Genomic DNA, 13,526 nt, shown 5'->3' on the forward strand with positions numbered 1-13,526 from the left:
TCTGAAAAGAGATTACGAGAAGAGGCATTGGATTAGTAAGAGGGGCATCAGTGGGTGAAGGAATGTGAGAATCATCCTTGGTGGAGTTAGAGGAGAAACGGGAACCAAAGAAATTTGATCTGTCAATAGGAGAGACAGCTATAGTATTGTCAGGATGGAAGTAAATGGAAGTGACAGAAGTTGTTACAGATGTCCTTAGCTAAAGACCAGAAAGGCCTATCTGTGGAAAAAGAGGAGAGGTTATTGCACTTCCTTTAAATAAAGGAACACTTTGCCTCATGGATAACATGCTTGCAGCAATTACAGGCAGTGATAAAAGTTGAGGAAGAAGAGTTTTTCCAAGCCCCATTATGCCTGATCCCTTGTCTGAATGGCCTCAGAACAGGAATGGTTGAACAAAGGTTGGAAAAAGAGGTTGCCTTGGAGGAAGAGGGGATAAATGCTTTCATTCCCACAAGAATAACCTCTGCTATGCATTTGGCAGACAGAAGTATCACCACATGAGACAGCAATTTACTCAAGAAAAGTCAGAAAAGAAGTTACATAAGTTATTCCATTCAGCTTTGTTGAGGTGCCAGTGTTTACGCTTAGAATGAGCTGCTGGAGGGGGAGGTGCCATTAGAATTGTTACATTTATGAGAGTGTGATCAGATGAACTAACTGAAGGCACGATTGAGTATGTACAGCGGAATGGATTAGAGGTGAAAAACAAAACCAAAATATTAGAAGAGTGGCCACAGTGGTCAGGTATATGGGTAGGCTGGGATATAATTTGCTCTATAAATCATTACAAATGGAGATCATGAGGGCTTCGATCCCTCCAATATCCATGTGAGATGATTTTAACCACTCTTTATGATGAAAGCTGAAATCCCCGAGGTAGAGGATCTCGGCTTGTGGGTGAGAGGATGTCACAATCTCTTGGCAGGAGTTTACATAGTTGAAGAAGGATATAGAATTTGTTGAATTAGGAGAGCAACAGACGAAATAGAGGAAAAGTATGGAAGTAGGGAGACAGACCTTCAGCCACATAATGTCAAAGCTTGGAGACTCAAGGTCCTTGAGGTGCACAACAGGTGTGATTATGTTGGACTAAGCACAAACACCACCTTTACCCAAAATCGTGATTGGAGGTTATAGTTAGACATGAAAAAGGGACTAGTGAGAACATCATTCGATAACAGTGTCTCAGACAGAAGTAAGATATTAGGAAAGGTACTAGACAGATGGTGTTCAACTGAGGAGAGGTTGTTAGAGAGACCATGAATGGTGGTATAGTGAATAGAAAAAGAGGAACCAAAAAAGCAAGATGAGTCAGATCAGGCTAGAGAGTGGAACAACATCCACACTCCTTGCAGAACTAGCTAGTAGCAAGTGCCTTAGGCTAAAGGTTCTGTTTACAAACATAGACAGCCAGATAGCAGATAGGAAGGACCTACAATTTCGGGACCGTTAACAAAACTGCAACTCACTGTGGGAGTGGTGGAGACAAAACACACAAGCAAACTTATCTCTAACTTAATCTGTCCACTGGGAAATACAGTATCAAAATGAAAAAGAGGAAGTAAAGGAAGAGGGAAGGAGATTAAATCTCAGACAGTACATAATGGGAAAGATTACTGGGGGATGGAAGTATATCATAATGCTTTTAGTTGACAGTCCTTCAAAGACCTGCAGTGATGCAGAACAGGTATAATTTGAGGATTACAAAGGAATAAAATGGGTGGTGAAGGAAACAGCAAAACACCCCTGTGAAATGGTAAAGTACTAATAATGGGGAATTTCAGTTACAGGGAAGTAGACTGGGAGAACTTAGATTCCCATGGAAATGCTGTCTTTGAAACATAAATTCCTAGAAAATATACAGCAAAATTTTCTGCATCTACAAGTAATAGAGCATATTAGAACTACTGGAGATGATACACCATATATTTACTTGACCTTGTCTATATACACTGCAGCATTGAAATAGAACATATGAAGTATGATGCTCCTACTGGAAAGTATGATCATTGAGTGCTTGATTTTAAATAAGTGGCAGAGGAAGATGCAAGAAGGTGGTCTGATTATGTAAAGTAACCAAATATGCAGTAGAGCATGTTAATTACATGAAACTGATCAAGTCATTTGATAGTGATAACTGGGAATGGGAATTCTAGATAATATAAGTATGGACCAGTGCTACAGAAGCCTCTGTAAATCTGCATCAGGTACCTCTGTTGGCCAACAGGGAATCAGGATCAAAATGGAGAAAGATATAGCTTTATGGAAAATGTCATAAGGCAAGAGAGCTCAGGAAATTATTATAGAGGAAATATAAAAGTGACTGCAACCAGCAAGCATATGAAAGATAAAGGAAAGCAAAGAATGAGTATTGCAAATTAGGAGGGAGAAGCAAAGAGATTTTAAAAAATGCATTAAGGAAAAAAAGCTAAAGACAACCCAAAACTTTTATATAAGTTTATCAAGAACAACAACTGTTTCCCCTTTTAGAAAGTTAGAATACAAGGAGGGGAGGGATTCTAGCCCCCTGCTCCTGTCCCTTTTAGTCACCTTCTACGACATGTGGGGAATGCATGGGAAGTATTATTTCTCCCCTATCCCCACAGATGAAAAACGACTGGTGATTGGGATTACCTGGTTTGAAAAGAGAGATATACATAAGTATACGTATGTAAGTAGGAGAGATGGCCAGAGAGCATTATTGAATTATGTCTTAATTGATAGGTGCATGAAACAGAGACTTTTGGATGTTGATGTGCTGAGAGGTGCAACTGGAGGGATGTCTGACCATTATCTTGTGGAGGCAAAGGTGAAGATTTGTAGAGGTTTTCTGAAAAGAAGAGAGAATGTTGGGGTGAAGAGAGTGGTGAGAGAAAATGAGCTTGGGAAGCAGACTTGTGTGAGGAAGTACCAGGAGAGACTGAGTGCAGAATGGAAAAAGGTAAGAGCAAAGGACGTAAGGGGAGTGGGGGAGGAACAGGATGTATTTAGGGAAGGAGTGTTGGCTTGTGCAAAAGGTGCTTGTGGTATGAGAAGCGTGGGAGGTGGGCAGATTAGAAAGGGTAAGTGAGTGGTGGGATGAAGAAGTAAGATTATTAGTGAAAGAGAAGAGAGGCATTTGGACAATTTTTGCAGGGAAATAGTGCAAATGACTGGGAGATGTATAAAAGAAAGAGGCAGGAGGTCAATAGAAAGGTGCAAGAGGTGAAAAAGAGGGCAAAAGAGAGTTGGGGTGAGAGAGAGAATCATTAAATTCTAGGGAGAATAAAAAGATGTTTTGGAAGGAGGTAAATAAAGTGTGAAAGACAAGAGAACAAATGGGGACATTGGTGAAGGGGGCTAATGGGGAGGTAATAACAAGTAGTGGTGATGTGAGAAGGAGATGGAGTGAGTATTTTGAAGGTTTGTTGAATGTGTTAGATGATAGAGTGGCAGATACAGGGTGTTTTGGTCGAGGTGGTGTGTGAAGTGAGAGGGTCAGGGGGAATGATTTGGTAAACAGAGAAGAGGTAGTGAAAGCTTTGCGGAAAATAAAAGCCGGCAAGGCAGCAGGTTTGGATGGTTTGCAGCAGAATTTACTAAAAAAGGGAGTGACTGTGTTGTTGACTGATTGGTAAGGATATTCAATGTATGTATGGCTCATGGTGAAGTGCATGAGGATTGGCAGAATGCATGCATAGTGCCATTGTACAAAGGCAACGGAGTTAAAGGTGAGTATAAGGTATAAGTTTTTTGAGTATTCCTGGGAAGTTATATGGAAGGGTATTGATTGAGAGGGTGAAGGCATGTACAGAGCATCAGACTGGGGAAGAGCAGTGTGGTTTCAGAAGTGGTGGATCAGGTGTTTGCTTTGAAGAATGTATGTGAGAAATACTTAAAAGAAAAATGGATTTGTACGTAGCATTTATGGATCTGGAGAAAGCATATAATAGAGATGCTCTGTGGAAGGCATGAAGAATATATGATGTGAAAGGCAAGTTGCTAGAAGCAGTGAAAAGCTTTTATCGAGGATGTAAGGCATGTGTACAAGTAGGAAGAGAGAAAAGTGATTGGTTCTCATTGAATGTCAGTTTGCAGCAGGGGTGCATGATGTTTCCATGGCAATTTGATTTGTTTATGGATGGGGTTGTTAGGGAGGTGAATGCAAGAGTTTTGGAGAGAAGTGCAAGTATGCAGTCTGTTGTCGATAAGAGGGCTTGGGAAATGAGTCACTTGTTGTTCGCTGATGATACAGCACTGGTGGCTGATTCGGGTGAGAAATGGCAGAAGGTGGTGACTGAGTTTGGTTAAGTTTGTGAAAGAAGAAAGCTGAGAGTAAATGTGAATAAGAGCAAGGCTATTAGGTTCAGTAGGGTTGAGGGACAAGTCAACTACGAGATAAAGTAGAATGGAGAAAAACTGGAGAAAGTGATGTGTTTTAGATATCTGAGAGTGGATTTGGCAGCAGATAGAACCATGGAAGTGGAAAAATGTGTGGAAGGGGAGAACACTATCTCGAAAAGCAACAATGGGTATGTTTGAAGGAATAGTGGTTCCAACAATGTTATATGGTTGTGAGGCGTGGGCTATAGATAGGGTTGTGCAGAGGAGGGTGGATGTGTTGGAAATGAGATGTTTGAGGACAATATATGGTGTGAGGTGGCTTGATTGAGTAAGTTAAGAAAGGGTAAGAGAGATGTGTGGTAATAAAAAGAATGTGATTGAGAAAGCAGAAGAGGGTGTATTGAAATGGTTTGGTCACATGGAGAGAATGAGTGAGGAAAGATTAACAAAGAGGATATATGTCAGAGGTGGAGGGAACGAGAAGTGGGAGACCAAATTGGAGGTGGAAGGATGGAGTGAAAAAGATTTTGAGCAATCGGGGCCTGAACATGCAGGAGGGTGAAAGGTGTGCAAGGAATAGAGTGAATTGGAATGATGTGGTATACCAGGGTTGATGAGCTATCAATGGATTGAACCAGGGCATGTGAGGCGTCTGGGGTAAACAATGGAAAATTTTGTGGGGCCTGGACGTGGAAAGGGAGCTGTGGTTTCGGTGCATTATTCATGACAGCTAGAGACTGAGTGTGAATGAATGTGGCCTTTATTGCCTTTTTCTAGTGCTACCTCACCCGCGTGCAGGGGAAGGGGGTTGTCATTTCATGTGTGGCAGGGTGGCGACGGGAATGAATAAAGGCAACAAGTATGAATTATCTACTTGTGTATATATGTATATGTCTGTGTATGTATATATATATGTATACATTGAAATGTATAGGTATGTATGGGTGCGTATGTGGACGTGTATGTATATACATATGTATGTAGGTGGGCTGGGCCATTCTTTCGTCTGTTTCCCTGTGCTACCTCGCTAATGTGGGAGACAGCAACAAATCAAGAATAAACTCTCAGTGAAAAAGTTACTAATCATGTTAAGGGACTTGGAGGAAAGAATTCTTGAGGATGATTGGGAAATGTGGAAGGAGCTGAATGATAAGTTCAAAAGTACTCTCTGTGGAGGACGATAATGGACCAGTTCTACCAAAGTGGGAGGGAGATGAAGTCTTGGAACATATACTTATCTACAGCAATGACATAATCAGGCTAATAAAACAATTTGATCCATAAAAAGTCCTTGATCCTGATGAAGTCTCCCTGTATGTGTTGAAAGAATGTGCAGAGGTACTGTGTAGATACTCAAAATTTTGTCCAAGAAATCATTAGTGGAAGGTATGGTTCCAGAGACTACAGATTAGGAGAATTATGAAGGCAAACTGTCCGCTGGCAAATAAAAGAATTGCATTCAGATATATGGACATGTTTGTAAAATCATTCACTACCTTTATGAGACCATAACTGGAGTATGCCTCACAAGTCTGATCACCATATCTAAAGAGTCACTATACATTCTATCTATGTATATCTCTGATGCCCATTCCCACCAGAAACTCCAATCAAGGGGGAGGCCACAACAAAAGAGCCTTCACTTATCCGTCCTAACATGACTACCTTGTATACTCATTTCCATGCAATCTTCCACCATTTCTCTCCTTCCAGTATTCTTCCACTCTTATTTCCCCATATCAAAAGTAGTCTTCCTCTCCAACCTTCCCCTTTAATTGTATTATCATAAGTTCTCCTTGTAAACTCCCAGTCTTGCATTCTTTCCACATGCCTAAACCATCTCAAAGTATTATGTTTCACTCACTCTACCATTCGACAATCCATTCCCTTTGCATTCAATTCTATACCACATCACTCATACATCCCCTAATTTCTTTCATTCCACCTAGTCATATCACATGCTCCTCTCAAATAGCTCATTTCTACAGCCTGGATTCTTGCCCTCTGTAACTCATTCCATGGCCATGTTTCAGCTGCAAAGGTCAGGGTTTGGAGGATTATGATGTTCCTTAATACTTTCTTAACTTCCATACTTACACCTCTATCCTTCAATATTCTGTTAAGGGATCCAATGACTCTTCCACCCTGTACTGCTCTATCCTTATCTCTCCTTCCATATCACCAAACTTAACCAAGACATCTCCTAAACCCTTAAACTCTCTTGCCTCTTCCAGTATTTCTACCCCCATATCCAAAACACATTTAGTGCACTTCCTTCTTTCAATCTAAGTGGTTTTGCTAAATCTAGACTTTCACTCTGTTTCCTTTCAAACACCATTACTTTAATTTTATTTACATTTACCTTCAAAGGTGAGTAATGTGGCAGTTGAGGGAATAATTGGTATACATGGGGTGTTCAGTGTTGTAAATGGAAATGGTGAAGAGCTTGTAGATTTATGTGCTGAAAAAGGACTGATGATTGGGAATACCTGGTTTAAAAAGCGAGATATACATAAGTATATTTATGTAAGTAGGAGAGATGGCCAGAGAGCGTTATTGGATTACGTGTTAATTGACAGGTGTGCGAAAGAGAGACTTTTGGATGTTAATGTGCTGAGAGGTGCAACTGGAGGGATGTCTGATCATTATCTTGTGGAGGCTAAGGTGAAGATTTGTATGGGTTTTCAGAAAAGAAGAGTGAATGTTGGGGTGAAGAGGGTGGTGAGAGTAAGTGAGCTTGGGAAGGAGACCTGTGTGAGGAAGTACCAGGAGAGACTGAGTACAGAATGGAAAAAGGTGAGAACAATGGAAGTAAGGGGAGTGGGGGAGGAATGGGATGTATTTAGGGAATCAGTGATGGATTGCGCAAAAGATGCTTGTGGCATGAGAAGAGTGGGAGGTGGGTTGATTAGAAAGGGTAGTGAGTGGTGGGATGAAGAAGTAAGAGTATTAGTGAAAGAGAAGAGAGAGGCATTTGGATGATTTTTGCAGGGAAAAAATGCAATTGAGTGGGAGATGTATAAAAGAAAGAGACAGGAGGTCAAGAGAAAGGTGCAAGAGGTGAAAAAAAGGGCAAATGAGAGTTGGGGTGAGAGAGTATCATTAAATTTTAGGGAGAATAAAAAGATGTTCTGGAAGGAGGTAAATAAAGTGCGTAAGACAAGGGAGCAAATGGGAACTTCAGTGAAGGGCGCAAATGGGGAGGTGATAACAAGTAGTGGTGAAGTGAGAAGGAGATGGAGTGAGTATTTTGAATGTTTGTTGAATGTGTTTGATGATAGAGTGGCAGATATAGGATGTTTTGGTCGAGGTGGTGTGCAAAGTGAGAGGGTTAGGGAAAATGATTTGGTAAACAGAGAAGAGGTAGTGAAAGCTTTGCGGAAGATGAAAGCCGGCAAGGCAGCAGGTTTGGATGGTATTGCAGTGGAATTTATTAAAAAAGGGGGTGACTGTATTGTTGACTGGTTGGTAAGGTTATTTAATGTATGTATGACTCATGGTGAGGTGCCTGAGGATTGGCGGAATGCGTGCATAGTGCCATTGTACAAAGGCAAAGGGGATAAGAGTGAGTGCTCAAATTACAGAGGTATAAGTTTGTTGAGTATTCCTGGTAAATTATATGGGAGGGTATTGATTGAGAGGGTGAAGGCATGTACAGAGCATCAGATTGGGGAAGAGCAGTGTGGTTTCAGAAGTGGTAGAGGATGTGTGGATCAGGTGTTTGCTTTGAAGAATGTATGTGAGAAATACTTAGAAAAGCAAATGGATTTGTATGTAACATTTATGGATCTGGAGAAGGCATATGATAGAGTTGATAGAGATGCTCTGTGGAAGGTATTAAGAATATATGGTGTGGGAGGCAAGTTGTTAGAAGCAGTGAAAAGTTTTTATCGAGGATGTAAGGCATGTGTACGTGTAGGAAGAGAGGAAAGTGATTGGTTCTCAGTGAATGTAGGTTTGCGGCAGGGGTGTGTGATGTCTCCATGGTTGTTTAATTTGTTTATGGATGGGGTTGTTAGGGAGGTAAATGCAAGAGTTTTGGAAAGAGGGGCAAGTATGAAGTCTGTTGGGGATGAGAGAGCTTGGGAAGTGAGTCAGTTGTTGTTCGCTGATGATACAGCGCTGGTGGCTGATTCATGTGAGAAACTGCAAAAGCTGGTGACTGAGTTTGGTAAAGTGTGTGGAAGAAGAAAGTTAAGAGTAAATGTGAATAAGAGCAAGGTTATTAGGTACAGTAGGGTTGAGGGTCAAGTCAATTGGGAGGTGAGTTTGAATGGAGAAAAACTGGAGGAAGTGAAGTGTTTTAGATATCTGGGAGTGGATCTGGCAGCGGATGGAACCATGGAAGCGGAAGTGGGGGAGGGGGCGAAAATTCTGGGGGCCTTGAAGAATGTGTGGAAGTCGAGAACATTATCTCGGAAAGCAAAAATGGGTATGTTTGAAGGAATAGTGGTTCCAACAATGTTGTATGGTTGCGAGGCGTGGGCTATGGATAGAGTTGTGCGCAGGAGGATGGATGTGCTGGAAATGAGATGTTTGAGGACAATGTGTGGTGTGAGGTGGTTTGATCGAGTGAGTAACGTAAGGGTAAGAGAGATGTGTGGAAATAAAAAGAGCGTGGTTGAGAGAGCAGAAGAGGGTGTTTTGAAGTGGTTTGGGCACATGGAGAGAATGAGTGAGGAAAGATTGACCAAGAGGATATATGTGTCGGAGGTGGAGGGAACGAGGAGAAGAGGGAGACCAAATTGGAGGTGGAAAGATGGAGTGAAAAAGATTTTGTGTGATCGGGGCCTGAACATGCAGGAGGGTGAAAGGAGGGCAAGAAATAGAGTGAATTGGAGCGATGTGGTATACCGGGGTTGACGTGCTGTCAGTGGATTGAATCAAGGCATGTGAAGCGTCTGGGGTAAACCATGGAAAGCTGTGTAGGTATGTATATTTGCATGTGTGGACGTATGTATATACATGTGTATGGGGGGGGTTGGGCCATTTCTTTCGTCTGTTTCCTTGCGCTACCTCGCAAACGCGGGAGACAGCGACAAAGTATAATAAAAAAAAATAAATATTTACCTTCAATTGCCTATGCTTATATACATCATAAAAGGCACTTAAACTTCTGCAACTATAGTTCACTCACAACAAACAATGCAATATCATCTACAAACAGGCTTGCCACTACACCACCATACCTCACTGTCACACTCCATCTCTGCAACCCTTTCCCAAGTTTTACTTTCATCTCTCTCATCCCTCCATCCACACACATATACATTACAGAGCTATGGTGACATCACAGCTCTGCCTCACACCACATATATACAGATGCTTTTGCTCAACTCTCCATCAACTCTTACACATACATTTGTTCCTCTATACAAGGCTTTCACGCCATCTAACAGTTTATCCCACACCCCATATATCCTTAACGCATCCAAAAAAAAACACTACACTCAACTATGTCATACGCTTTCTCCAGATCCATAACCACATATCCCCTACCTTTCCTACATCCTCCCTTGCTCCTCAATATATTCTGCATTCAGTCATTGCCATCACTCTATCATTCAACACGTGCATTCACTATTACCCTACATTTGTTACATTCTTAGTATATTTTCCTTTGAGTAAAGAAACAATAACAGCCTTCACCCAGTCCTCAGGCCTAAACTTTTTGTTTCCATGTTGAATTACATATCAAATGCATCCAGTTTCTCACACTATCTCCTTCATATTTCAGCATTTCAGCCATAATTACATCCAATCCAGGTGCCTTTCCCTATCCTTACCCTTTTAATTGCCCCTTTTACCTACCTTTTTGCTATAGGCTCTTGCACTTATATCGTCTTCCTTCCATCCTCCATATCCATGCATGTAAAACTGTTGCCTCACCTACTCATCCTCCTTCTCCCCTCTCCCCCCTCCCACCCACCCATTTGTCAGATTTTCAAAGTACTCTTTTCATCTTTCTTTCACTACCTTCTCTTGATTCAGCAACTCCCCATCCCTACTTCTCACATCAACATTTCCACTCTTACATCCACCTCTTTCCCTTTTCACATCTTGCCAGTACAAGTTCTTATTTTCCCTAAACTCTTCACTCAACTTTCTTCAAAATCTTCATCTACTCTGTCTTTCCTTTCCTCTTTCAGCTTCTCAACATTCAGTTTACACATCTTATACCTCTACCCCTTCCTTCTCTTAAGTTTTAATGGTACACCCCTTCCGAACAATCTACCATATGCCTGTTCTTCTTCTTCCACAGCATTTCTTATGTCTTCCATCCACCATGCATTTCTGTTTTTACTCTTACATCTAACAACCTTGTATCCAATTACCAGTTCTACAACCCTTGATAGTCTTTCTCTAAACATTTTAAGCACCTCATTCACACATGACTGCATCCCAACACTCACTGCACTTCCATCTAAACTTTCGATCACCCTCATCTCATACTCCTTGCATTTTTTTGTGAGTCATGTTTTCACTTGCCAACACTATTCTTCATTACACCATACCACCACTTCTCCCTGATCCTCATCCCCACAAAAACCACAAAATGGTAAAAGTCTCCAAAGAATCCTCTTACAATTTCAGCATCTAGCACAGCCCTTCTTAATCTTTCATCCTCTGCCACATAGTCAATCAGAGCCTTTTGCTCTTCTCTTCCATCATTTCTCATCCATGTATACCTGTGGCTCATCATGTGCCACAAAAAGGTGTTTGCAATGAATAAACCCACCCAGCACAGATATCCACAAGATAACTTCCATTCTCATTTACTCCGGTCACTCCCAATTCAACAACTATCTTGCCAATTTCATCGCATCCTACTTTCACATAAATATCACCTAATACAACCACATTGCTAATTCTCAAAACCATTTATACAGTCATCTAAATTTCTCCAAGAACGTCTCATTTCATCCTTACCTTGCACAGTCTTCATATTCACAAGCACACAAACGCATACCCATGCATACTTCATAATTCCAATCTTTTTCCTTTCACCCTTACTTTTCCTGATCCATTCCATCCATGCTCTGAAAACACACTCTCATTGACAGTAAACTTGCTCATCCTTCTTACCCTCTTCCCTGAAAATTTTGATTCATTTCCCTCCCTACCACTCCTCCCATGCCCTCCCATGACTTGAATTCACCCTGACCAAGGAGATGAGTTTTCCAATCCCCAGCACATCCAAACTATAACTTACAAACTTTTCCACAAGCTCCCTCCTTTTACTTTTACCAGTCATGTTATTAACATTCAGCACCATTACCCTTAATCATTCATCTCTTTTACTCTTCAGCATAACTGGCTACTAAACTCCAGTGCTGCTTCTTGGCCTTTTTTTACTTCAGAATTCCTAGGTCACTGGCTGAGGGCAACTCTAGCACAATGTTTCTCAGAGGCAACAGGGCTCCCAAACTGTCTGAAAACATAAAAAGCCTGCACACCTCGAGTGTTTGTTTGTATATAAAAAGAAAATAATTACTACTGTTCCTTTGATGGAATTTGGGCAATGCCCTCCCTCTTCAGTTTCACCCTTAAAGGTGTAATAACGAGGTCATCACAAGAAGATGGGGTGATGACACTTGGATACTCCAGCAAACTAAAGTATCCCCCTGAGGTGCTGAAATTTAAAACTTTTCCCAATTTCAAGCCTACCTTAGTAGCAGCCAGGGTTGGAGTAATTGTAATTGTAATTCAATTGAGATGTAATTAATTACAGAATACTGTAATTGAAATAAAATCTAAGTAATTACTTGTAGTTATAATCAAGCGATCAAGTAACTGTGAAAGGGAGGAAAGTGGTTCTGATAAACTTGTAAATGCAAAAGTGGGCAAATGGTACTTTTAAAGTACAAGTGGTACCAGTTGTGGTACTGGTCCAAAAAATAACAGTGATAGCAGTAGCAGTACTGGTCCAAAAAATAATGGTGATATTGGTAACAGTATAATTCATGAAAAGTACAGCCGGTTGCAATAGTAGCACTCTAGCAGTACTTTTTATTATTTACCATTTGAGTCCACCTTACTGATCCCTTGACCCTAACCAAACAAAAATATCAGTTCGATAATAACAAAAATACAACATTATACAAACTCAACAACCCTGCAAAGGTGAATAATGCACATGATCTTTTGTCCCAGAGAGAGCAGAGGAGTAAGAAAATCTTGCCAGTGGAGTTTTCTGTCTTGAAACCTGTGATGGTCCTCAAACCTTTTCATGAGGCCATGGAAGTTGTAGAGGGGCAGAAGAAGGTGACCATCTCTGCTACTGGACCATTGATTCAGGGACTTAAACACTCACTGGAGAATCTAATTCATAATCATAACACCAAATTACAATACTATGAACAACTGCCAAAAGTCCTATTGGACTCTGTGAGGAAAAAGTTGGATCCATACATGGAAATGAGATATGTTCAAGTAGTGGCATTTTTGGATACTAGGCTCAAACTGGACTGGCTTCCATTAAAAGAACAGAAGGACCAAGAGCTGGTACATGTCAAGGAAATGCTTGAAAAGTTGGAGGCAATTCAGGAGGGGGTCAACATCAACAGTGGATAAAGAAAGTAACAAGGATGATCAAACAGGAGAATTACCTGAATCAAAAAGAACCAGACTTTTCTCTTTCATACCAAAATATTTCACGAAATTCCAAAATCAATGGGGGCCAGAGGTAAGCGGTGTCAGAGGGCCTTTTGTTGAAGTAATATGTAAAGGAAGGAATTCTTGTCATTTTCAAGTGATACAATGAAGTATTAGAAAGATGTATCCCAAACTATGCATCCACTGAAGAAACTTGCAAGAGAGGTAACTGGGTGTACTGGTATATCTGCTCCATCAAAACTAGTTTTCAGCATTGCTAGAAATTTTTTCACTGCTATCAGAGCTCAAATTGGTGTCACATCTTTCCGTTCAGTGTTATTGAAGAATTTTGTCTTGGACAATCACATGTTTACCAAATGACGTCCTAGCCTCGTCTCTTCGTTGTATATCAACTGACTTATATATCTCTCTTGTGTCTCCCCTAATGATGTGATTATTACACGAAACTGCACTTAGGAACTTATCATGTTTCATTTTCTCCGTGGACTCATAGGAATATATATATATATATATATATATATATATATATATATATATATATATATATATATATATATATATATATATAATATATATATAAACAG

The sequence above is a fragment of the Panulirus ornatus genome, chromosome 20, assembly GCF_036320965.1.
Source record: "Panulirus ornatus isolate Po-2019 chromosome 20, ASM3632096v1, whole genome shotgun sequence".
Lineage (NCBI taxonomy): Eukaryota > Metazoa > Arthropoda > Malacostraca > Decapoda > Palinuridae > Panulirus > Panulirus ornatus.